General features: G+C 30.2%; 2 long non-coding RNA genes across 2 annotated transcripts; both read left to right on the top strand.

Annotated features, from left to right (window-relative positions):
* Positions 1-2,778: 2,778 nt before the first annotated feature.
* On the top strand, positions 2,779-4,601 carry LOC146958378 (uncharacterized). Its single transcript, XR_015020487.1, has 2 exons — positions 2,779-2,900; positions 4,378-4,601. It is a non-coding gene; the product is annotated as an uncharacterized LOC146958378 (long non-coding RNA).
* A 5,628-nt stretch (positions 4,602-10,229) lies between these two features.
* On the top strand, positions 10,230-15,341 carry LOC146958377 (uncharacterized). The gene is made up of 3 exons (XR_015024623.1): positions 10,230-10,451; positions 12,284-13,257; positions 15,090-15,341. It is a non-coding gene; the product is annotated as an uncharacterized LOC146958377 (long non-coding RNA).
* The last annotated feature ends 1,361 nt before the right edge of the window (positions 15,342-16,702 follow it).

The following is a 16,702-nucleotide window of genomic DNA, read 5'->3' as shown; positions in this document are numbered from 1 at the left end:
AGCAGTTACCATATTATACTATAGTATACATAATAATAATATACTAATAATTTAAGCAATTTTCTTACAAGTGGGTCCCAGCAAATTTTCATACTATTGGTTATAATATTAGCTCATTTCACGTCTTTGTTATATGGGAAAATGCTTAGCACTGCCGAGTCCATTTTTTTACCAAAGCACAAGAGCGTGCACACTTTTCTATTTTAACCTAAAAGAACATACATTTGCTTCTTTCCATTTTGAGGGGTTAAGAATCTTAGGTAATAATTAATAACGATAATGTTTGATGTACACTCACATGTATATATACACTTTGAAAAGAATGAAATAAAATAGATTGATGTTATATATATATGTGATAGATTGTAATATGATGAGAAGAGATAGATAGAGAGATGTTGTGTATATATCTAGCAAAATAATATGTGTGTAGCTGCATTTGAGACAACGACAACGATAAATTTCAGAATGAGTTAGACCCTTAATTGTGGATAATTGGCTTAAGGTGGTAGATCAAATTAATCAAATATTTGTTTGGACTTGATTTTATAAGTAGGGAAGGAAAAAACTCTGGTTTGGTTTTTTCTGTTTGGTGTAATTCTCTTTCTTGCTTTACAAAGAATTTGAGGTTGAATATGTCATAATTGGTTTGAGACTTCTTAGAGAACTCCTTGTATTCACTTTGATAAAATTATGTTTATAAAAATATAGAATAGGTAATGTTTACTTTTCTACAATGGTAAAGATGCTCAAACTTCATCATTGATTAACCATCTTTAATGGATTTTTCGCTTCAAATACACTTTTTTATATACAAAATACTCAAACTTGAAACTTTTTACTATTAGACAAACTCTTTTTCTATTAAAAAAAATATTCAAATGTGAACGTATTGAATATTCAAACACGAACTTTTACTATTAAAAGCATTGAATTTTCTGAAAATAGGTATTGAATTTTCTAAAAAAAAAAAAGGAAGGATTTCAATATTTTAGTAAAATTTACTACTTAAAACGGTAAATGTCCACCTTTAAACCTTTTTAGGAAGTTCACATTAGACAATCTATTGAATATTAATATTTAAACTAGTTACTAATACCAAATTGTTTACACTATAAAAGCACACAGTTGATAAATGCATAGTTGACCTTCTCTAATTAGCTGGGTAATGATAGTAGTACAATTGAGATAAGATTACGTACTGTACTACTTTGTTGTAGTACATATTACATAGAGTACTTAACTTACTTGCGATAACTGTTTTATATATATATATATATATATATATATATATATATATATATATATATATATATATATATATATATATATATATATATATATATATATATATATATATATATATATATATATATATAAGTACTTGCGATGATACCATTATTGTTCATTTGCCCAGATGGATTATATTATAATTAATAATTATAATTAATAATTGGATGTAACAATGTGAATGTATGCCATGATAATCCATAAAGGAATGAAAATACTGTCATAAAAAAATAGATGGAAATATTTTAACGCTGACAAAAACCTTCAAGAATCCCTTAAAATAAAAACTTTAAGAATGTCAACTCTTTTTGTCAAAAAATAAAATAATAATAAGATCAGCTGATTTTAAATCATATGAATATTTTTAAGGAAAAAATATGTTATGTACTTTCTTGTTGCAATTTGACGATGTCTGATATTCATATTACTTACTTTGATTATATATTTTAATTAATACATAAATACAAGGTTAGTATAAAATATGTTGTTCGATTTGTTGACTCAATAAATTCTCACGGGGCACATTATTACAAGTGGGGTAACTAATATTCATAATACTCCGTAATAGACATTCATAGAAGGATACATTTGAGAAACATTTTCCATAGTTGAAGACTAAATTGTGTTGGAAAAGACCAACATAGAGAAAATAAAGAAACACAATCACAACACATGTGGAAATTTCAAAAATTGGAGAAGAAACCATGATCATTGTCCAATGACAACTAGAAAATAATACCATATGCAAACTTTTACAACTCATAGACTAGTCAAACACTTCATTGATCCCAGTACACCCACAATCTCCAAAGCAAATATCAAACTATATCTACAACACTCTACCGCAAAAGTATAATACGAAAGATAAAATTCATATATAAACTTAAAATATTTCTGACTGATGCATCTTGAAATGCAGAAATCGAGCTTATATATATGTATTACTTTGTTTGACTTGCACTTGAAGAAACAATCTTGTTACCTACAAGACTTGTCAAGCAATAAAGTAAACAAGTGGAGGAATCACATTGTTCTTCTTGCAATGATCACGAAACAACCGTGCTTATCTTGTTCTACCTCTTCTTTTATAATTTAAGTAGTTAATGTAGGACTTCTCGAACATGTATATTTTCAACCAACAACAACAAATTGAAATTTTCATATTCCCAGAGATAAAATGTTGAGCATACTACCAAACTAGAGAGCATTTTCTTTGCCAAAACATTATACTAGTAACAAACATTAACAAGAACTTGAAAAAGGTTTATTGAGAGTGCCTTATGCAACGCCCTAATTTATTATTTATTTATTTTATTGAGTTTTAGTGTCTTTTAATATAATTTATTTGAATAATTGTGATATGTTATATGTTGGTATTTATTAGCAGTTATTATGAGCTTTATTTAGTGGAGGAATTATTAATTAAAATAGAATATTGAGGCTGAGGGGAGGAATGGGAATAAGAGAGAAAAACTAAGTTAAGAATAGGAAATTAGAAAGTCAGAATACAGAACACGTAGAAACTGCTTTTGGGAGAAAAAGGGAGAAAGTGAGGAGTCAGAGAAGAGAAGAGGAGCAAGCTTGTAGAGTCCGAATTCAACCAATCTAAGGTAAGGGTGAGACTAGCTTCTCTAATATGGGTTTATAATTCTGAAATAAGGGTTTAACATGGTTGTTGTTGTCTGATTTTGATGATTAGAGAAATTAGGTTTTGATTTGGAATTGATTGTTGAAAAAATAGATAATTCAATGAATTCATGATTAACTGTTGTTGTTGTTGTTATGAGATGTGTTGTTGATGAATTGATACCATGGGTTTTCATAATTATGGAATTGTGGTGTGAATTGAGTTGTTGTTGAGAGTTTTGGTGAAACATTGTTGAAATTGTTGAATTGTGTTGAAATGATGTTTTGATTTCAAGTTCTATATGGTTTTGATTGTCTTTTAAGTACATAAACCTATAAACAGACTTTGGGGACAAATTTGGGTGTTGGGTGAATCAAAATTGGGGTTTTTGGGTGAAAAATGGTGAAAAACCCGCAAGAACAGGAGGAAACTCGCTTGAAGTTCGCTTATGGCGAGTTCTCTCTGGAAAGAACTCGCTTATGGCTAAAAACTTGCTTACAGCGAGTTACTCAGTGACAGCTTTCCCTATTTTGCGTTCTTGCGTCTTTTTCACACATCTCTGTTTTGAATTGGCTTTTGGTGTAAACATGAAAGTTTTAGATAATTTTGTTAGCTTTCCTGTGGCTTTGGTTTGACTTAAAAATGATTTTTAGATTTTGAGTTATAATGGAAACACTCCAAGTAGGTCTTTGAGAAATTTTAAGGAAACTTAGCATAACTATTTCCAAGTCAACTCGAAACCCTATGGTTTGTTTCCAAACTCCAAAACTTGTGTGTTAGGAGTTCAATTAAGGTGTTTAAGAGTATTTAACCTATGATGTGATGAATCTAACTTGGTTTTGTTTTGAAAGTAAATTGGTTTTGTAAAATGATACTATGAGACAAACTTTGTCGAAAATGATCTTTAAAACCAAATACTTGGCAAATCTTTAGTGGATAGTTTGATATGATTAAATGAAGATATGTGAATGATTGTTAGGTGATGAATATGATGTTATATGATGTTGTTCATGATTGATGAATTATGAAGTCATAATGCGAAGTCGTTGTTGTTGTTGTTGCATTGGTTGTGTCAATACATAATCATTTTAAGCGAAGGGGGTTGTAGCCTGACATGTTGAATTATGACATTAGCGAAGGGAGTTGTAGCTTTGTTAATTCTAAGCGAAGGGGGTTGTAGCCTGTCAAGTCGAATTACGACATTAGCGAAGAGAGCTTGATGCTCTGATGGTACCACATGCATACTGCATTTGTTGAGTCGTTGTTGTTGCATTGTTGTCGCGTTGTTGAGTGAATTTTTGTTGATGAATTGTTGTTGAAGTTATGTGAAGTAATGTTGCTGATGAACTGTTGTTGATTTATGTTGTTAAATTCTTTTAATGAATTATATGCTTATTATTATTGAATGTGAGATCTCACCCCTTCTGTTTGAATGTTGCCTCTACGTGGGTAACTTGCAGATAACCAGGAGTAACCGCTGATGTGAGTTGATTCCTCATGTCATCTTAGGATTCGCTCTGATACGTAATGGGATGGGGATTAATTGTATTTGATTTTCCATTGTTACGTATTCTTTTTATAAATTTATTCTTGGACCATTTTTAGATGGAATTAATTATGTTGATGACGTTGAGGCCTTTAGTGCCAAGTATTGTTTAAACAATTAATAATTTTCCCACTGCGACATATTTGAAATTATTGACAGCAGTTGTTTTAAATAAAGAGTGAATTTTAATTCTATTTATATTTAATGATATTTTGAAGAACGAAATGTGACATCCTGTTTGTGATGAACTCTGATTTATTTTATAATATTTATATGTTGGGAAAACGGGGTGTTACACCTTACAAAAAATTCAGGGATCATTTTAAAAGTTTACTCAAATGAAGTTAAAAACTTGATCATTCTTATATACTTTGCATGTTATATGACATTGCAATTAAATAAATTGAAATTCTTATATACATCGCATATTATATGACAATGCAATTAAATGTATTGAAATATAAAAGATAATAAGTCCAACATATTTTGAAGCCAATTTCATGTCTCAATTATCTTGGACCACAAACCATAACTTTAACATCTTTGTCTTCACAGTAAAAAAAAATCTAGACACAAGCTCGAATTCGTCAAGAATAAGGAGAAAGTGTGCGAGGTGCTTTGTGCCACATTAAAAAAAATAGCAACTTCAGATCGCTAGTGAATGGGTTATAAGTAAGATTAGCACAAACTAAACTTCATAGCAATTAATAATTCCCAATCTATTGAAGACTGTGCTACCAGGTGGGGAGACTGTGCTACCAGCTGGCTTCGTTTGGCGCAATGAAACAAACAATGAAACGTTCATTGAAGGTCCACACAAAGAAAAGTTCCGATCTATTGAAGAACTTAATAAAAATGAGAGACTTGTCGAAGAGCGTAAAGCTAAGAATGGAGAAGATGTTATAATGTTCTGTCGCGAAATAATAAGAAAGACTTACGAGAGGAAAGGTATGTCTAATACTGCAATGGAGGCGAGCCACAACAAGACGCTGACAACGGTGGCAGAAACAACTACTGACAACAACAATGAAAAAGAAAAAGGAGCTTTACGAAATCAATCTAAAATTAATAAAAGTTAAATTATGTATGCATGAAAAATGTTGTAATATTTGTTAAGATTTGAATATATTGTGTGTTCTGTAATAAATATCAGTTTGACATTGTATTTCAATATTTCTGTGAAACAACTCAAAGTCTTGATATTTTTTTATATTATTTGTGTGAAGACAATCTGTAATAATATCTTCCAGAAATCGTATTTCATTTTCGTAAAAAAAATTGTATTATATATAATAGTAAAAAAATCTGTGATTAGATTGATTGTAAGAATGAAAAATTCTGTTTTTGTATTTTTTGATTTTAATATATAATATATATATATATTATATATTAAAATCGAAAAATACAAAAACAGAATTTTTCATTCTTACAATCAATCTAATCACAAATTTTTTACTATTATAAATCTAAGTATACATGGAATGCGATCGAAAAAATGATAATCGCATAGTTGAAAAAATGTAGCTTGCTTTTCAATAACCAGAATAAATTTAGCCTCACTCTGAAAACCTTCCAACCCCTTTGAAAGAGGAATCACCTGAGATCTCTTGAAGCATTCAATCCTATCCCCTTCCGTAGTATAGCACAGATTTCCGATCACGTCCCCTTTGTCGGCGCCAACAATGTTTAGATTTTCACGACGGCACGATAGAAAGTACGCAATGTCATCGACTATTGAATCGCATTCCCTATGAGTGTGGAACAGATTAGCAGCCTTATAATATACGGCCCACAAGGTTGACGTTTTCACAATAAATAATTTCAACTCTCATTTATTTAAACTTGTACATCATGTTTTTTATTAATACATATAAATCTAAGAGAGGTCAGTGTAAAGATTTTAATACCCAGTTAAAAATATTTATATAGTGCATGATGCAAAAACTATTTATACCATATTTTTCAAAATCATCTATTTGTTTTTGTTACAGTGTAGGATAAGGTTTTAATTTCTATGATTGTATAATTGTTTGAACATAATTATTTTTGTTAACCTTGTTTTTCTGAAGGAGTTTCTGTTATCCATATTAATATTAGTCTTTTTACTGCTTTGTGCTGATATGTTCTTATTTTTTGTTTATAGAATCATTTCAAGATGACAAGTGATGGTAACCTTCAAACATCCGCAACATCATAGCGTACAATATTTACACCTCCACTCGCACTATCAAATAGTGCAATGCAACCTCCTAATTCTAAGAAGCGTAAGAATTAGGAGGTAGCATGAACCGGTTCAGGTATAAAAATCGGTCCAGGACAAAATCGATTCAAGTAGTATGAATCGGTATTGAACCGGACTGAACTGTATCAAACCAGTTTTAAAAAAATCTATTTTTTGTTGTGAAAGTAGGTTTTTGATCCAAACCGTATCCATAAATCTAGTATGGTTCAGTTTGAATAATCTATTTGCACACCCCTAGCTATCATTATTTAAAAACTTGATCATTATTATACACATCACATGTTATATGACATTACAAATAAATGTATTGAAATTTTTATATACATCGCATGATATATGATATAGTAATTAAATGTATTGAAATATAAAAGATAATAAGCGCAACATATTTTGAGGCCAATTTTATGTCTCAATTTTCTTGGACAACAAACCATAACTTTAACATCTTTGTCTTCACAGTAAAAAAAAAAATCTAGACACAAGCTCAAATTCATCAAGAATAAAGAGAAAGTGTGCGAGGTGCTTTGTGCCACATTAAAAAAAATATCAACTTCAAATCGCTAGTGAATGGGTTATAAGTAAGGTTAGCACAAACTAAACTTCATAGCAATTAATAATTCCCAATCCTTGCTTTTTAATTTTGTTGAATATTTAATGTTTCATTGTTTTTGCAGATATTTGAGAAAATAATGTAGTAGTGTTGTCATTTATCTTAAAGGAATCATAACTAATGATACAATTATGGGAAAGAATGTAATATTCTTTATTTTTATATTGGTTGATAATATCAACACTCGAACACTTAAAAATTGCTAAAAGAGAGGTCAGTGTAGAGATTTTTATACCTAGTAAAAAATATTTATACATTGATGAAGTGAACACTATTTATACCATGTTTTTCAAAATCTTTTATTTGTTCTGCTTTAATAAATCATTAGGTCTTGCATCAATTGCATGGCCGTCTAAAATATGAGACATTATATAGTCTAGTGTGAATATACTAATTGCAATAAACATATAAGGCTTCAATTGTTTTTCATCATTTTGTTGACTTGGTCCACCTAAAATGCTAACAAATGTCATTATGATATTGTTTTTCATCATTAGTATAGAAAATTATGTATTCCTTAGTAACAACACTCCATAAAACGCACGTGGTATTTTTTGTTAAATGTTGATAGTTTAGATGTTAATTATAAAATATTTGTAATGATTGCTTGAGAATGAAAATCTACTCTACATCATCAACTATATCTAAATATGTTGCGGTTTGTGTTGGTATATGATATATGCAATTGTTTACTTGGCATGGGTATTGACATATCTATTAGATACATATTAGATTCAAATGCAACATAAGTGAGATAATAAGCCACTTCATAAAATAAAGACTTTAATTATAACATTGGTTAAATAATTCAAGTCATAAAAACATGAAGAAAAATCCAAATATGAATCATTTGACATGATTCAATTAGATCTTTTTACATATCATATGAAATGTTTCTCATAGATCAAATGTTGAGCATACTATAAAGTCGGATATCATTCTCGCCGCCAAAACATTATAGTTGACATACATACCATCACATACTATAATGTTCTGTACAAAAGCTCGTGCTCACGGAGAATGAAAAAAAAATGTGCGAGGTGCTTTGCGCCACTTTGAAGAAATACAAACTTCAAATCGTTAGTGAATGAGTAATAAGCAAGGTTAGCGCACGCCAAACTTTCCAACATTTCATAATTCCAATCATTGCCTTTTAATTTTGTTGATTATTTAATGTTTCATTGTTTGTGCAGATATTGGGAGAAAAATGTAATAGCCTTACCATTTATCTTAAAGGAAGCATCAATGCTAATACACTTGTGGAAAAAGTAAGCGAGTATTTGGTTTTGGTTGGCGACAAAATGAGTGTTACACTTAGTCTCATCAATACTTGGTAATACCTTTTAGATATGTTGCTTTCTATTTGTTTCCTTTTACGAGTGCTACGTTTATTCCTATTTGTTTTCTTCTTAGAGGACCAAGATATTAATTCTAGAAGTGTATAATTGATTCTGACATGTTTGATTGTTATCGAGTAGAATTGATTCTACCTCAAGAATTAATTCTACTTGAGACTAATATTTGTAGCTTTTGATTTTAGAAGTGATTTTCATACACTAAGTGTGTGTTTGGTTATGCGGTGACAAAAATTAAGTTTGATAGAATTGATTTTAAAAGAACTGATTTTGGTTAAAAGTGAGTTGAAATAAATTGATTTATATATGTTTGGATGCAATCAAATTAAATTGATTCTTACCAATTTATGTTTTTTGGATAGTTTAAAGTAAAATTGTTTTTGAATGTATAATTATCAATATGGGTATTAATATTGTATTTAAAATTGTTATTCCATTGAACGCAAAAGCTATATTGTCTATCTTCATGTTGAATCACTTTTAATTACCAAACTCACATCAATAAATAATAAACCAAACATATGTTTTTAGGTTAAAAGTGCTTTTGCCAAGCTTAGATTCACGTTTGGTGTACTCCACCATGCAACCAAACGAGCACTAATTTATACTCAACTTACTTTTAAATGAATGTAATGTATCCAAACACAAATCACTTTTAGTCAGAATCACTTAGTGTGTGTTTGGTTCCACGGTGACGCGAATTGAGTTTAAAAGAATTGATTTTTATTAAAAGTGAGTTGAATATAATTGATTTATGTTTGGATGCAATAACTTAAAATTGATTCTTATCAATATAGTATGTATCAAAATTGCTTTTGAAAGTATAATTACCAAAATGGATTTTAATTGTATTTAGAACTATACTTATATTTTATTTTAGATAATTTTTTAAATTTATTTATTTTTTTACAAGAATTGTTTAAATTTATGTTATGTTATTAATTTGAATTATGTATAGATTATATGAACTTGTAAAACAAAATACATTTTTTTGTTGTTGAGAGAAATACATTTTTTATCGACTAAAATAAAATACATATTATAAGCATGATTGAACAAGTAAAAAGATATAGAAAAATTGAAAATAAAAAATAGTTGGCCCTGATATCAAGGATAAAAATACATGCTTGCGTGAGAAAGAAAAGAAAACCAGGAGCATGGTTTGCATATAAGAAACAAGGGCATAATGGGCAAAACAATGGTATTATATAAAATAATTGTTTAACAAAATAGTAGAATTGAGTTGGTTCACCGCATAAGCTTTAAATGTGAGGTTCAAGCTTAACACACGTTTAAGCTGCATAATCAATTTGCCTATTTTAAAGCCAAACAAAAAATATCTTATGAAATTGTGTTTCATTGCTCTAAACATGAGTTTTTGTGCACCCACCGTGCAACCAAACAGGTACTTTGTAACGCCCTCCTTTTTATTTAATTATTTTTATTAAGTTAGAGTTTCTTTATGTGATTTATTTAAATATGTTATATGTTGTTATTTACTAGTATAATATATTTGTTAAATTGGTGTAGAGATATATTTAATTTAGAAATAAATAAGATTATGAGGAAAAGAGTAGTTTTGAGGTGTAAGAGAAATAAGAAGGTGTTATAAATAGAGAAGTTAGGTTTTTAGAAAGAGTTTTACGTTAAACCGTTTTTTGGAAAAGAGGAGAACAAGAGAGAAGAGAAAGAGAAGAGAGAAGAGAAGAGAAGAGGAGAACTCAGAGAGAAAACCCTAGGAACGAAGAACGCTGCTTTTGATTTCAGAAAAACAATCTAAGGTAAGGGTGAGACTATCTTTCACTAATATTAAGTCTGTGAATCATTAGATTGCATCTAACGTGTTTTAGGATGAGTTTTGTAAGATTATGAGAATTAGGGTTTGAGTGAGAATTGATGATTAGGTGATGAAAAACCGTTGAATTGATGTATGGGGTAGTCTCTATTCACCATAATGGCTGTATAAACATGTGGGTAGTGAAGGGTTTATGATTTTCTTCCTTGTTTTGATTATCTTTTAAAGAATTAATGTTAAATTCCTACTCTAATTTGTTGTTGTAGTTTTAGATATATTGTTATTTCTGAATTCATGATTCTGATACGTAAATTCATGACTTATTTGTGTTACTGTTGTGTTTATGAGTTAGTTTCAATTTAAGTGATGTAAACAAATTGCCACCACAGATGTAGATGTTGTTTCTTTTCTCTTTTTAAGTGTTAATCAAACCTTAACCCACCGTTCTCTGAAATCATGATTGCTAGTTTTAGATTTATGAAGAGTAAGAACATTCAGCTTTATTAATTCTCAAAGTGCTAGGGACCTCCTTTATGCTTTATGGTTTTCTAGCTCGAACATATACAGTGCATCACCTAGTGCCATTAAATTCTGCAATCTAAATATATTAGCTTTGTAGTTTAACGATTGAATTTCTATTTAAGTGATTATTTATTTAATTTAATACAAAGGTAGATGCCAAAGGTCTTGTAGCATAGTTCGACAATAATCTATATATTGTAATGTGCTTTAGTCAGGCAACTAAAGAGTCTTATGTTTTTATTTTAATTGATTTGAGAAATCGATTATATCAATAATAAAGAGTAATTAGTTAAATTGGCCCATGTTTTGTCTTTAGATAAGTTGAAAAGATGATATATTAATTAATGAGCAAAGTTACTCGTCACTGCGAGTTAGGCTGTTAGTTGCCCAAAATTATTCCGATGCGATCCTTTCGCACGTGTAGACATGAGTTGTTCTTAGAAATAAGAAAGAGGGTTGTTTAGGATACTTTCAGAAGTTCCAGAAGTCTGTCTAGGTGACTGAGATTAGTAGTGATGATGTATAAGAATTATTTAAGATGCTTTATGAAGATAAGACGTGATGATTCATTCCCTTTAATGTTGATATGTTATTTAAACACTGTTATATGCTGTAAATGTTGTTGGTTGCTGCTGTTGATTGTTAATGTCTTGAAGCTGCAGGAGTCGGTCTAAGTTTTCATGATTTAAGAAGTTGTCCATTTTAATGGAATTGTATAAGATGTTCACGTTGTTGTCCAAGTTGTTGCATTTAGAGTTGTGTTGTTGCATAGTCATCGATGGGGGCTTAATGCCTGACAGGTCCTTTGTGACCTTAGCGATGGGGGCTTAATGCCTGACAGGTCCTTTGTGACCTTAGCGATGGGGGCTTAATGCCCGACAGGTCCAAATATGACCTTAGCGAAGGGGGCTTAATGCCCTGGTGGTACCACATGCATATTATCAAGATGTTTAAGATGATTTAAGATGATTAAGAGTTGCATAGTCGAGTTGAGTTGCATAGTCGAGTTGAGTTGCATTGTCGAGTCAAGTGCTAAGTCGATTTATCAAGCGATGTAGCTGAACGAACATGAAATTGATTATGAATTTGAATATGAAGTTGTTTATGAATTTTATTATGAAATTGATTATGATAATACTATGTTTAGATAATCCTATGATGTTACATGATTATTGTTAGATATGTGATGATATTTAAGTTGTTAAATGTAATTTATGATTTATAAGCTTAATATTATTGTTTGAGAAATCTCACCCCTTCTGCGTATATGTTGCCTCGACCGTGGGTAATGTGCAGGTAATAAAGACTAGCTATGTTCGTGAGTAGACTCCTCACATTGTGTCTAGGATGCTCTGATACGTAACGGGATGGGGATTTTAATACTATTTTCTGTTCCTTTACGTATTGCTTTTGAAGTTTAAGAATTATTTTTGAACTAAGATTTATGAGACTTTTATGACGAGGCCTGCGTGCCAAAGACTTTTATGTTGTTGAACTAATTCCGCTGCGAAGTTTTAAAGATTAAGTTGAATAATTTTGAAGGATAAATATTTATTTATTCAATTTATGATTTTTATGAAATGTGACATTCCGTTTATGATGAATACTCTGATTTATTTACGAAATTTTCACGTTGGGAAAACGGGGTGTTACAATTGGTATCAGAGCAGGTCGGTCCGTCCGGCCAAGTAGATGAGTCGTTGTGTCGTGTCGTCATGTTTTCTAGTTAGTAGTTATGTTTTTTTTTATCATGTTTAACTGACTAACTTTGTTGTGATTTTTGTGTATTGTTTGAAGTTCTATTTTGACATATATGGTTTATGATGCTGAAGCCAAATTAAATTCATTTTCTCTTATGCTCTGAATTTCGAGGACGAAATTCTTTTAAGTTGGGGAGAGTTGTAACGCCCTCCTTTTTATTTAATTATTTTTATTAAGTTAGAGTTTCTTTATGTGATTTATTTAAATATGTTATATGTTGTTATTTACTAGTATAATATATTTGTTAAATTGGTGTAGAGATATATTTAATTTAGAAATAAATAAGATTATGAGGAAAAGAGTAGTTTTGAGGTGTAAGAGAAATAAGAAGGTGTTATAAATAGAGAAGTTAGGTTTTTAGAAAGAGTTTTACGTTAAACCGTTTTTTGGAAAAGAGGAGAACAAGAGAGAAGAGAAAGAGAAGAGAGAAGAGAAGAGAAGAGGAGAACTCAGAGAGAAAACCCTAGGAACGAAGAACGCTGCTTTTGATTTCAGAAAAACAATCTAAGGTAAGGGTGAGACTATCTTTCACTAATATTAAGTCTGTGAATCATTAGATTGCATCTAACGTGTTTTAGGATGAGTTTTGTAAGATTATGAGAATTAGGGTTTGAGTGAGAATTGATGATTAGGTGATGAAAAACCGTTGAATTGATGTATGGGGTAGTCTCTATTCACCATAATGGCTGTATAAACATGTGGGTAGTGAAGGGTTTATGATTTTCTTCCTTGTTTTGATTATCTTTTAAAGAATTAATGTTAAATTCCTACTCTAATTTGTTGTTGTAGTTTTAGATATATTGTTATTTCTGAATTCATGATTCTGATACGTAAATTCATGACTTATTTGTGTTACTGTTGTGTTTATGAGTTAGTTTCAATTTAAGTGATGTAAAAAAATTGCCACCACAGATGTAGATGTTGTTTCTTTTCTCTTTTTAAGTGTTAATCAAACCTTAACCCACCGTTCTCTGAAATCATGATTGCTAGTTTTAGATTTATGAAGAGTAAGAACATTCAGCTTTATTAATTCTCAAAGTGCTAGGGACCTCCTTTATGCTTTATGGTTTTCTAGCTCGAACATATACAGTGCATCACCTAGTGCCATTAAATTCTGCAATCTAAATATATTAGCTTTGTAGTTTAACGATTGAATTTCTATTTAAGTGATTATTTATTTAATTTAATACAAAGGTAGATGCCAAAGGTCTTGTAGCATAGTTCGACAATAATCTATATATTGTAATGTGCTTTAGTCAGGCAACTAAAGAGTCTTATGTTTTTATTTTAATTGATTTGAGAAATCGATTATATCAATAATAAAGAGTAATTAGTTAAATTGGCCCATGTTTTGTCTTTAGATAAGTTGAAAAGATGATATATTAATTAATGAGCAAAGTTACTCGTCACTGCGAGTTAGGCTGTTAGTTGCCCAAAATTATTCCGATGCGATCCTTTCGCACGTGTAGACATGAGTTGTTCTTAGAAATAAGAAAGAGGGTTGTTTAGGATACTTTCAGAAGTTCCAGAAGTCTGTCTAGGTGACTGAGATTAGTAGTGATGATGTATAAGAATTATTTAAGATGCTTTATGAAGATAAGACGTGATGATTCATTCCCTTTAATGTTGATATGTTATTTAAACACTGTTATATGCTGTAAATGTTGTTGGTTGCTGCTGTTGATTGTTAATGTCTTGAAGCTGCAGGAGTCGGTCTAAGTTTTCATGATTTAAGAAGTTGTCCATTTTAATGGAATTGTATAAGATGTTCACGTTGTTGTCCAAGTTGTTGCATTTAGAGTTGTGTTGTTGCATAGTCAGCGATGGGGGCTTAATGCCTGACAGGTCCTTTGTGACCTTAGCGATGGGGGCTTAATGCCTGACAGGTCCTTTGTGACCTTAGCGATGGGGGCTTAATGCCCGACAGGTCCAAATATGACCTTAGCGAAGGGGGCTTAATGCCCTGGTGGTACCACATGCATATTATCAAGATGTTTAAGATGATTTAAGATGATTAAGAGTTGCATAGTCGAGTTGAGTTGCATAGTCGAGTTGAGTTGCATTGTCGAGTCAAGTGCTAAGTCGATTTATCAAGCGATGTAGCTGAACGAACATGAAATTGATTATGAATTTGAATATGAAGTTGTTTATGAATTTTATTATGAAATTGATTATGATAATACTATGTTTAGATAATCCTATGATGTTACATGATTATTGTTAGATATGTGATGATATTTAAGTTGTTAAATGTAATTTATGATTTATAAGCTTAATATTATTGTTTGAGAAATCTCACCCCTTCTGCGTATATGTTGCCTCGACCGTGGGTAATGTGCAGGTAATAAAGACTAGCTATGTTCGTGAGTAGACTCCTCACATTGTGTCTAGGATGCTCTGATACGTAACGGGATGGGGATTTTAATACTATTTTCTGTTCCTTTACGTATTGCTTTTGAAGTTTAAGAATTATTTTTGAACTAAGATTTATGAGACTTTTATGACGAGGCCTGCGTGCCAAAGACTTTTATGTTGTTGAACTAATTCCGCTGCGAAGTTTTAAAGATTAAGTTGAATAATTTTGAAGGATAAATATTTATTTATTCAATTTATGATTTTTATGAAATGTGACATTCCGTTTATGATGAATACTCTGATTTATTTACGAAATTTTCACGTTGGGAAAACGGGGTGTTACATACTTAACCAAAACCAATTCTACCTCCCCACCACATAACCAAAATCAATTCTACAGAATCAATTCATCAATTCTACATAATCAATTCATACTCATACTCTTATTTATTGAATTTCACTCTATTGTTAATAAAAGCAAATAAGTAAACAATACTAATATTTTTTTAAGAACTGCACACAATTCAAATGTTACATTTAAATTGAGACAGAGAAAATGAGTTTCAATGGAGGGTTTTTGAAGTCCCATTTTAATTACTCTTTTAATACCTTACAATGGATTAATTCACTTTAAGTTAATGGACTATTATAGGATATTAATGTGGCTTATGCGGAATCAGACCTAAAACAAATTGATAAAGTTCACAATTATCTCATGATTACTTGATGAAGAATATTTACTTCACTTGAGTTTATAGAATCATAAACTATCTATAAAATAGATTGATTTTAACAAGTACAAGACAATGTAATTGACCGTTATAAATTGTTAAGTTTTCATGATAATATAATTTATGATATACAAATAAATTGGATTGGTTTTGACATGTACGTGAAAATGTAATTGACGGTTAGAAATTGTTCGGTTGCTATGGTCTAGGCGGAGCCCCTCATGGACCAAGGTGGGCCATGACCCACCCCCAAAAAAATAATTCTTATTATATATATTAAGTTTTGTACTATAATGATGATTGTGTAGCATGGTGTAGTGGTTTGGAGCCTTTTTGCCAAGTCTTATGTGTTAGGTTCAACTCCTGCCAAAGCCATTTTCATTTATTCTTTTATTTTATTCTTTTATTTTGTGTTAGGTTCAACTCCTGCCAAAGCCATTTTCATTTATTCTTTTATTTTCTTTTGTATAAAAAACAGCATAATTCATAATAGTTAAAATAATCCTTCTTTTTTTTATTTTATTCTTTTATTTTGTGTTAGGTTCAACTCCTGCCAAAGCCATTTTCATTTATTCTTTTATTTTCTTTTGTATAAAAAACAGCATAATTCATAATAGTTAAAATAATCCTTCTTTTTTTTTTTTAATAAAACATAACTCCTTTATTCAATTTAAAATAATCTTTCCTTCCTTACTCTTACTTTTAGGTACAATTGTCTCTTTACTCTTTTTTTATATATATACAAAGGGGACTTCAACTCTTTTTTTGTCAAAAAAAAATTCTATTTTAAAACACATAACATATGTTTTATATAAAAGAGGACCTCAATTATCTTTTATAACGCATAACATATAACATAAATGTTAAA

This window comes from Medicago sativa, chromosome 1 (assembly GCF_051527215.1).
Source record: "Medicago sativa cultivar Bolivia chromosome 1, Bolivia_mono, whole genome shotgun sequence".
In the NCBI taxonomy this organism is placed as follows: Eukaryota; Viridiplantae; Streptophyta; class Magnoliopsida; order Fabales; family Fabaceae; genus Medicago; species Medicago sativa.
The sequence above is the reverse complement of the archived record's forward strand: the minus strand, read 5'-3'. Positions and strand labels throughout refer to the sequence as shown.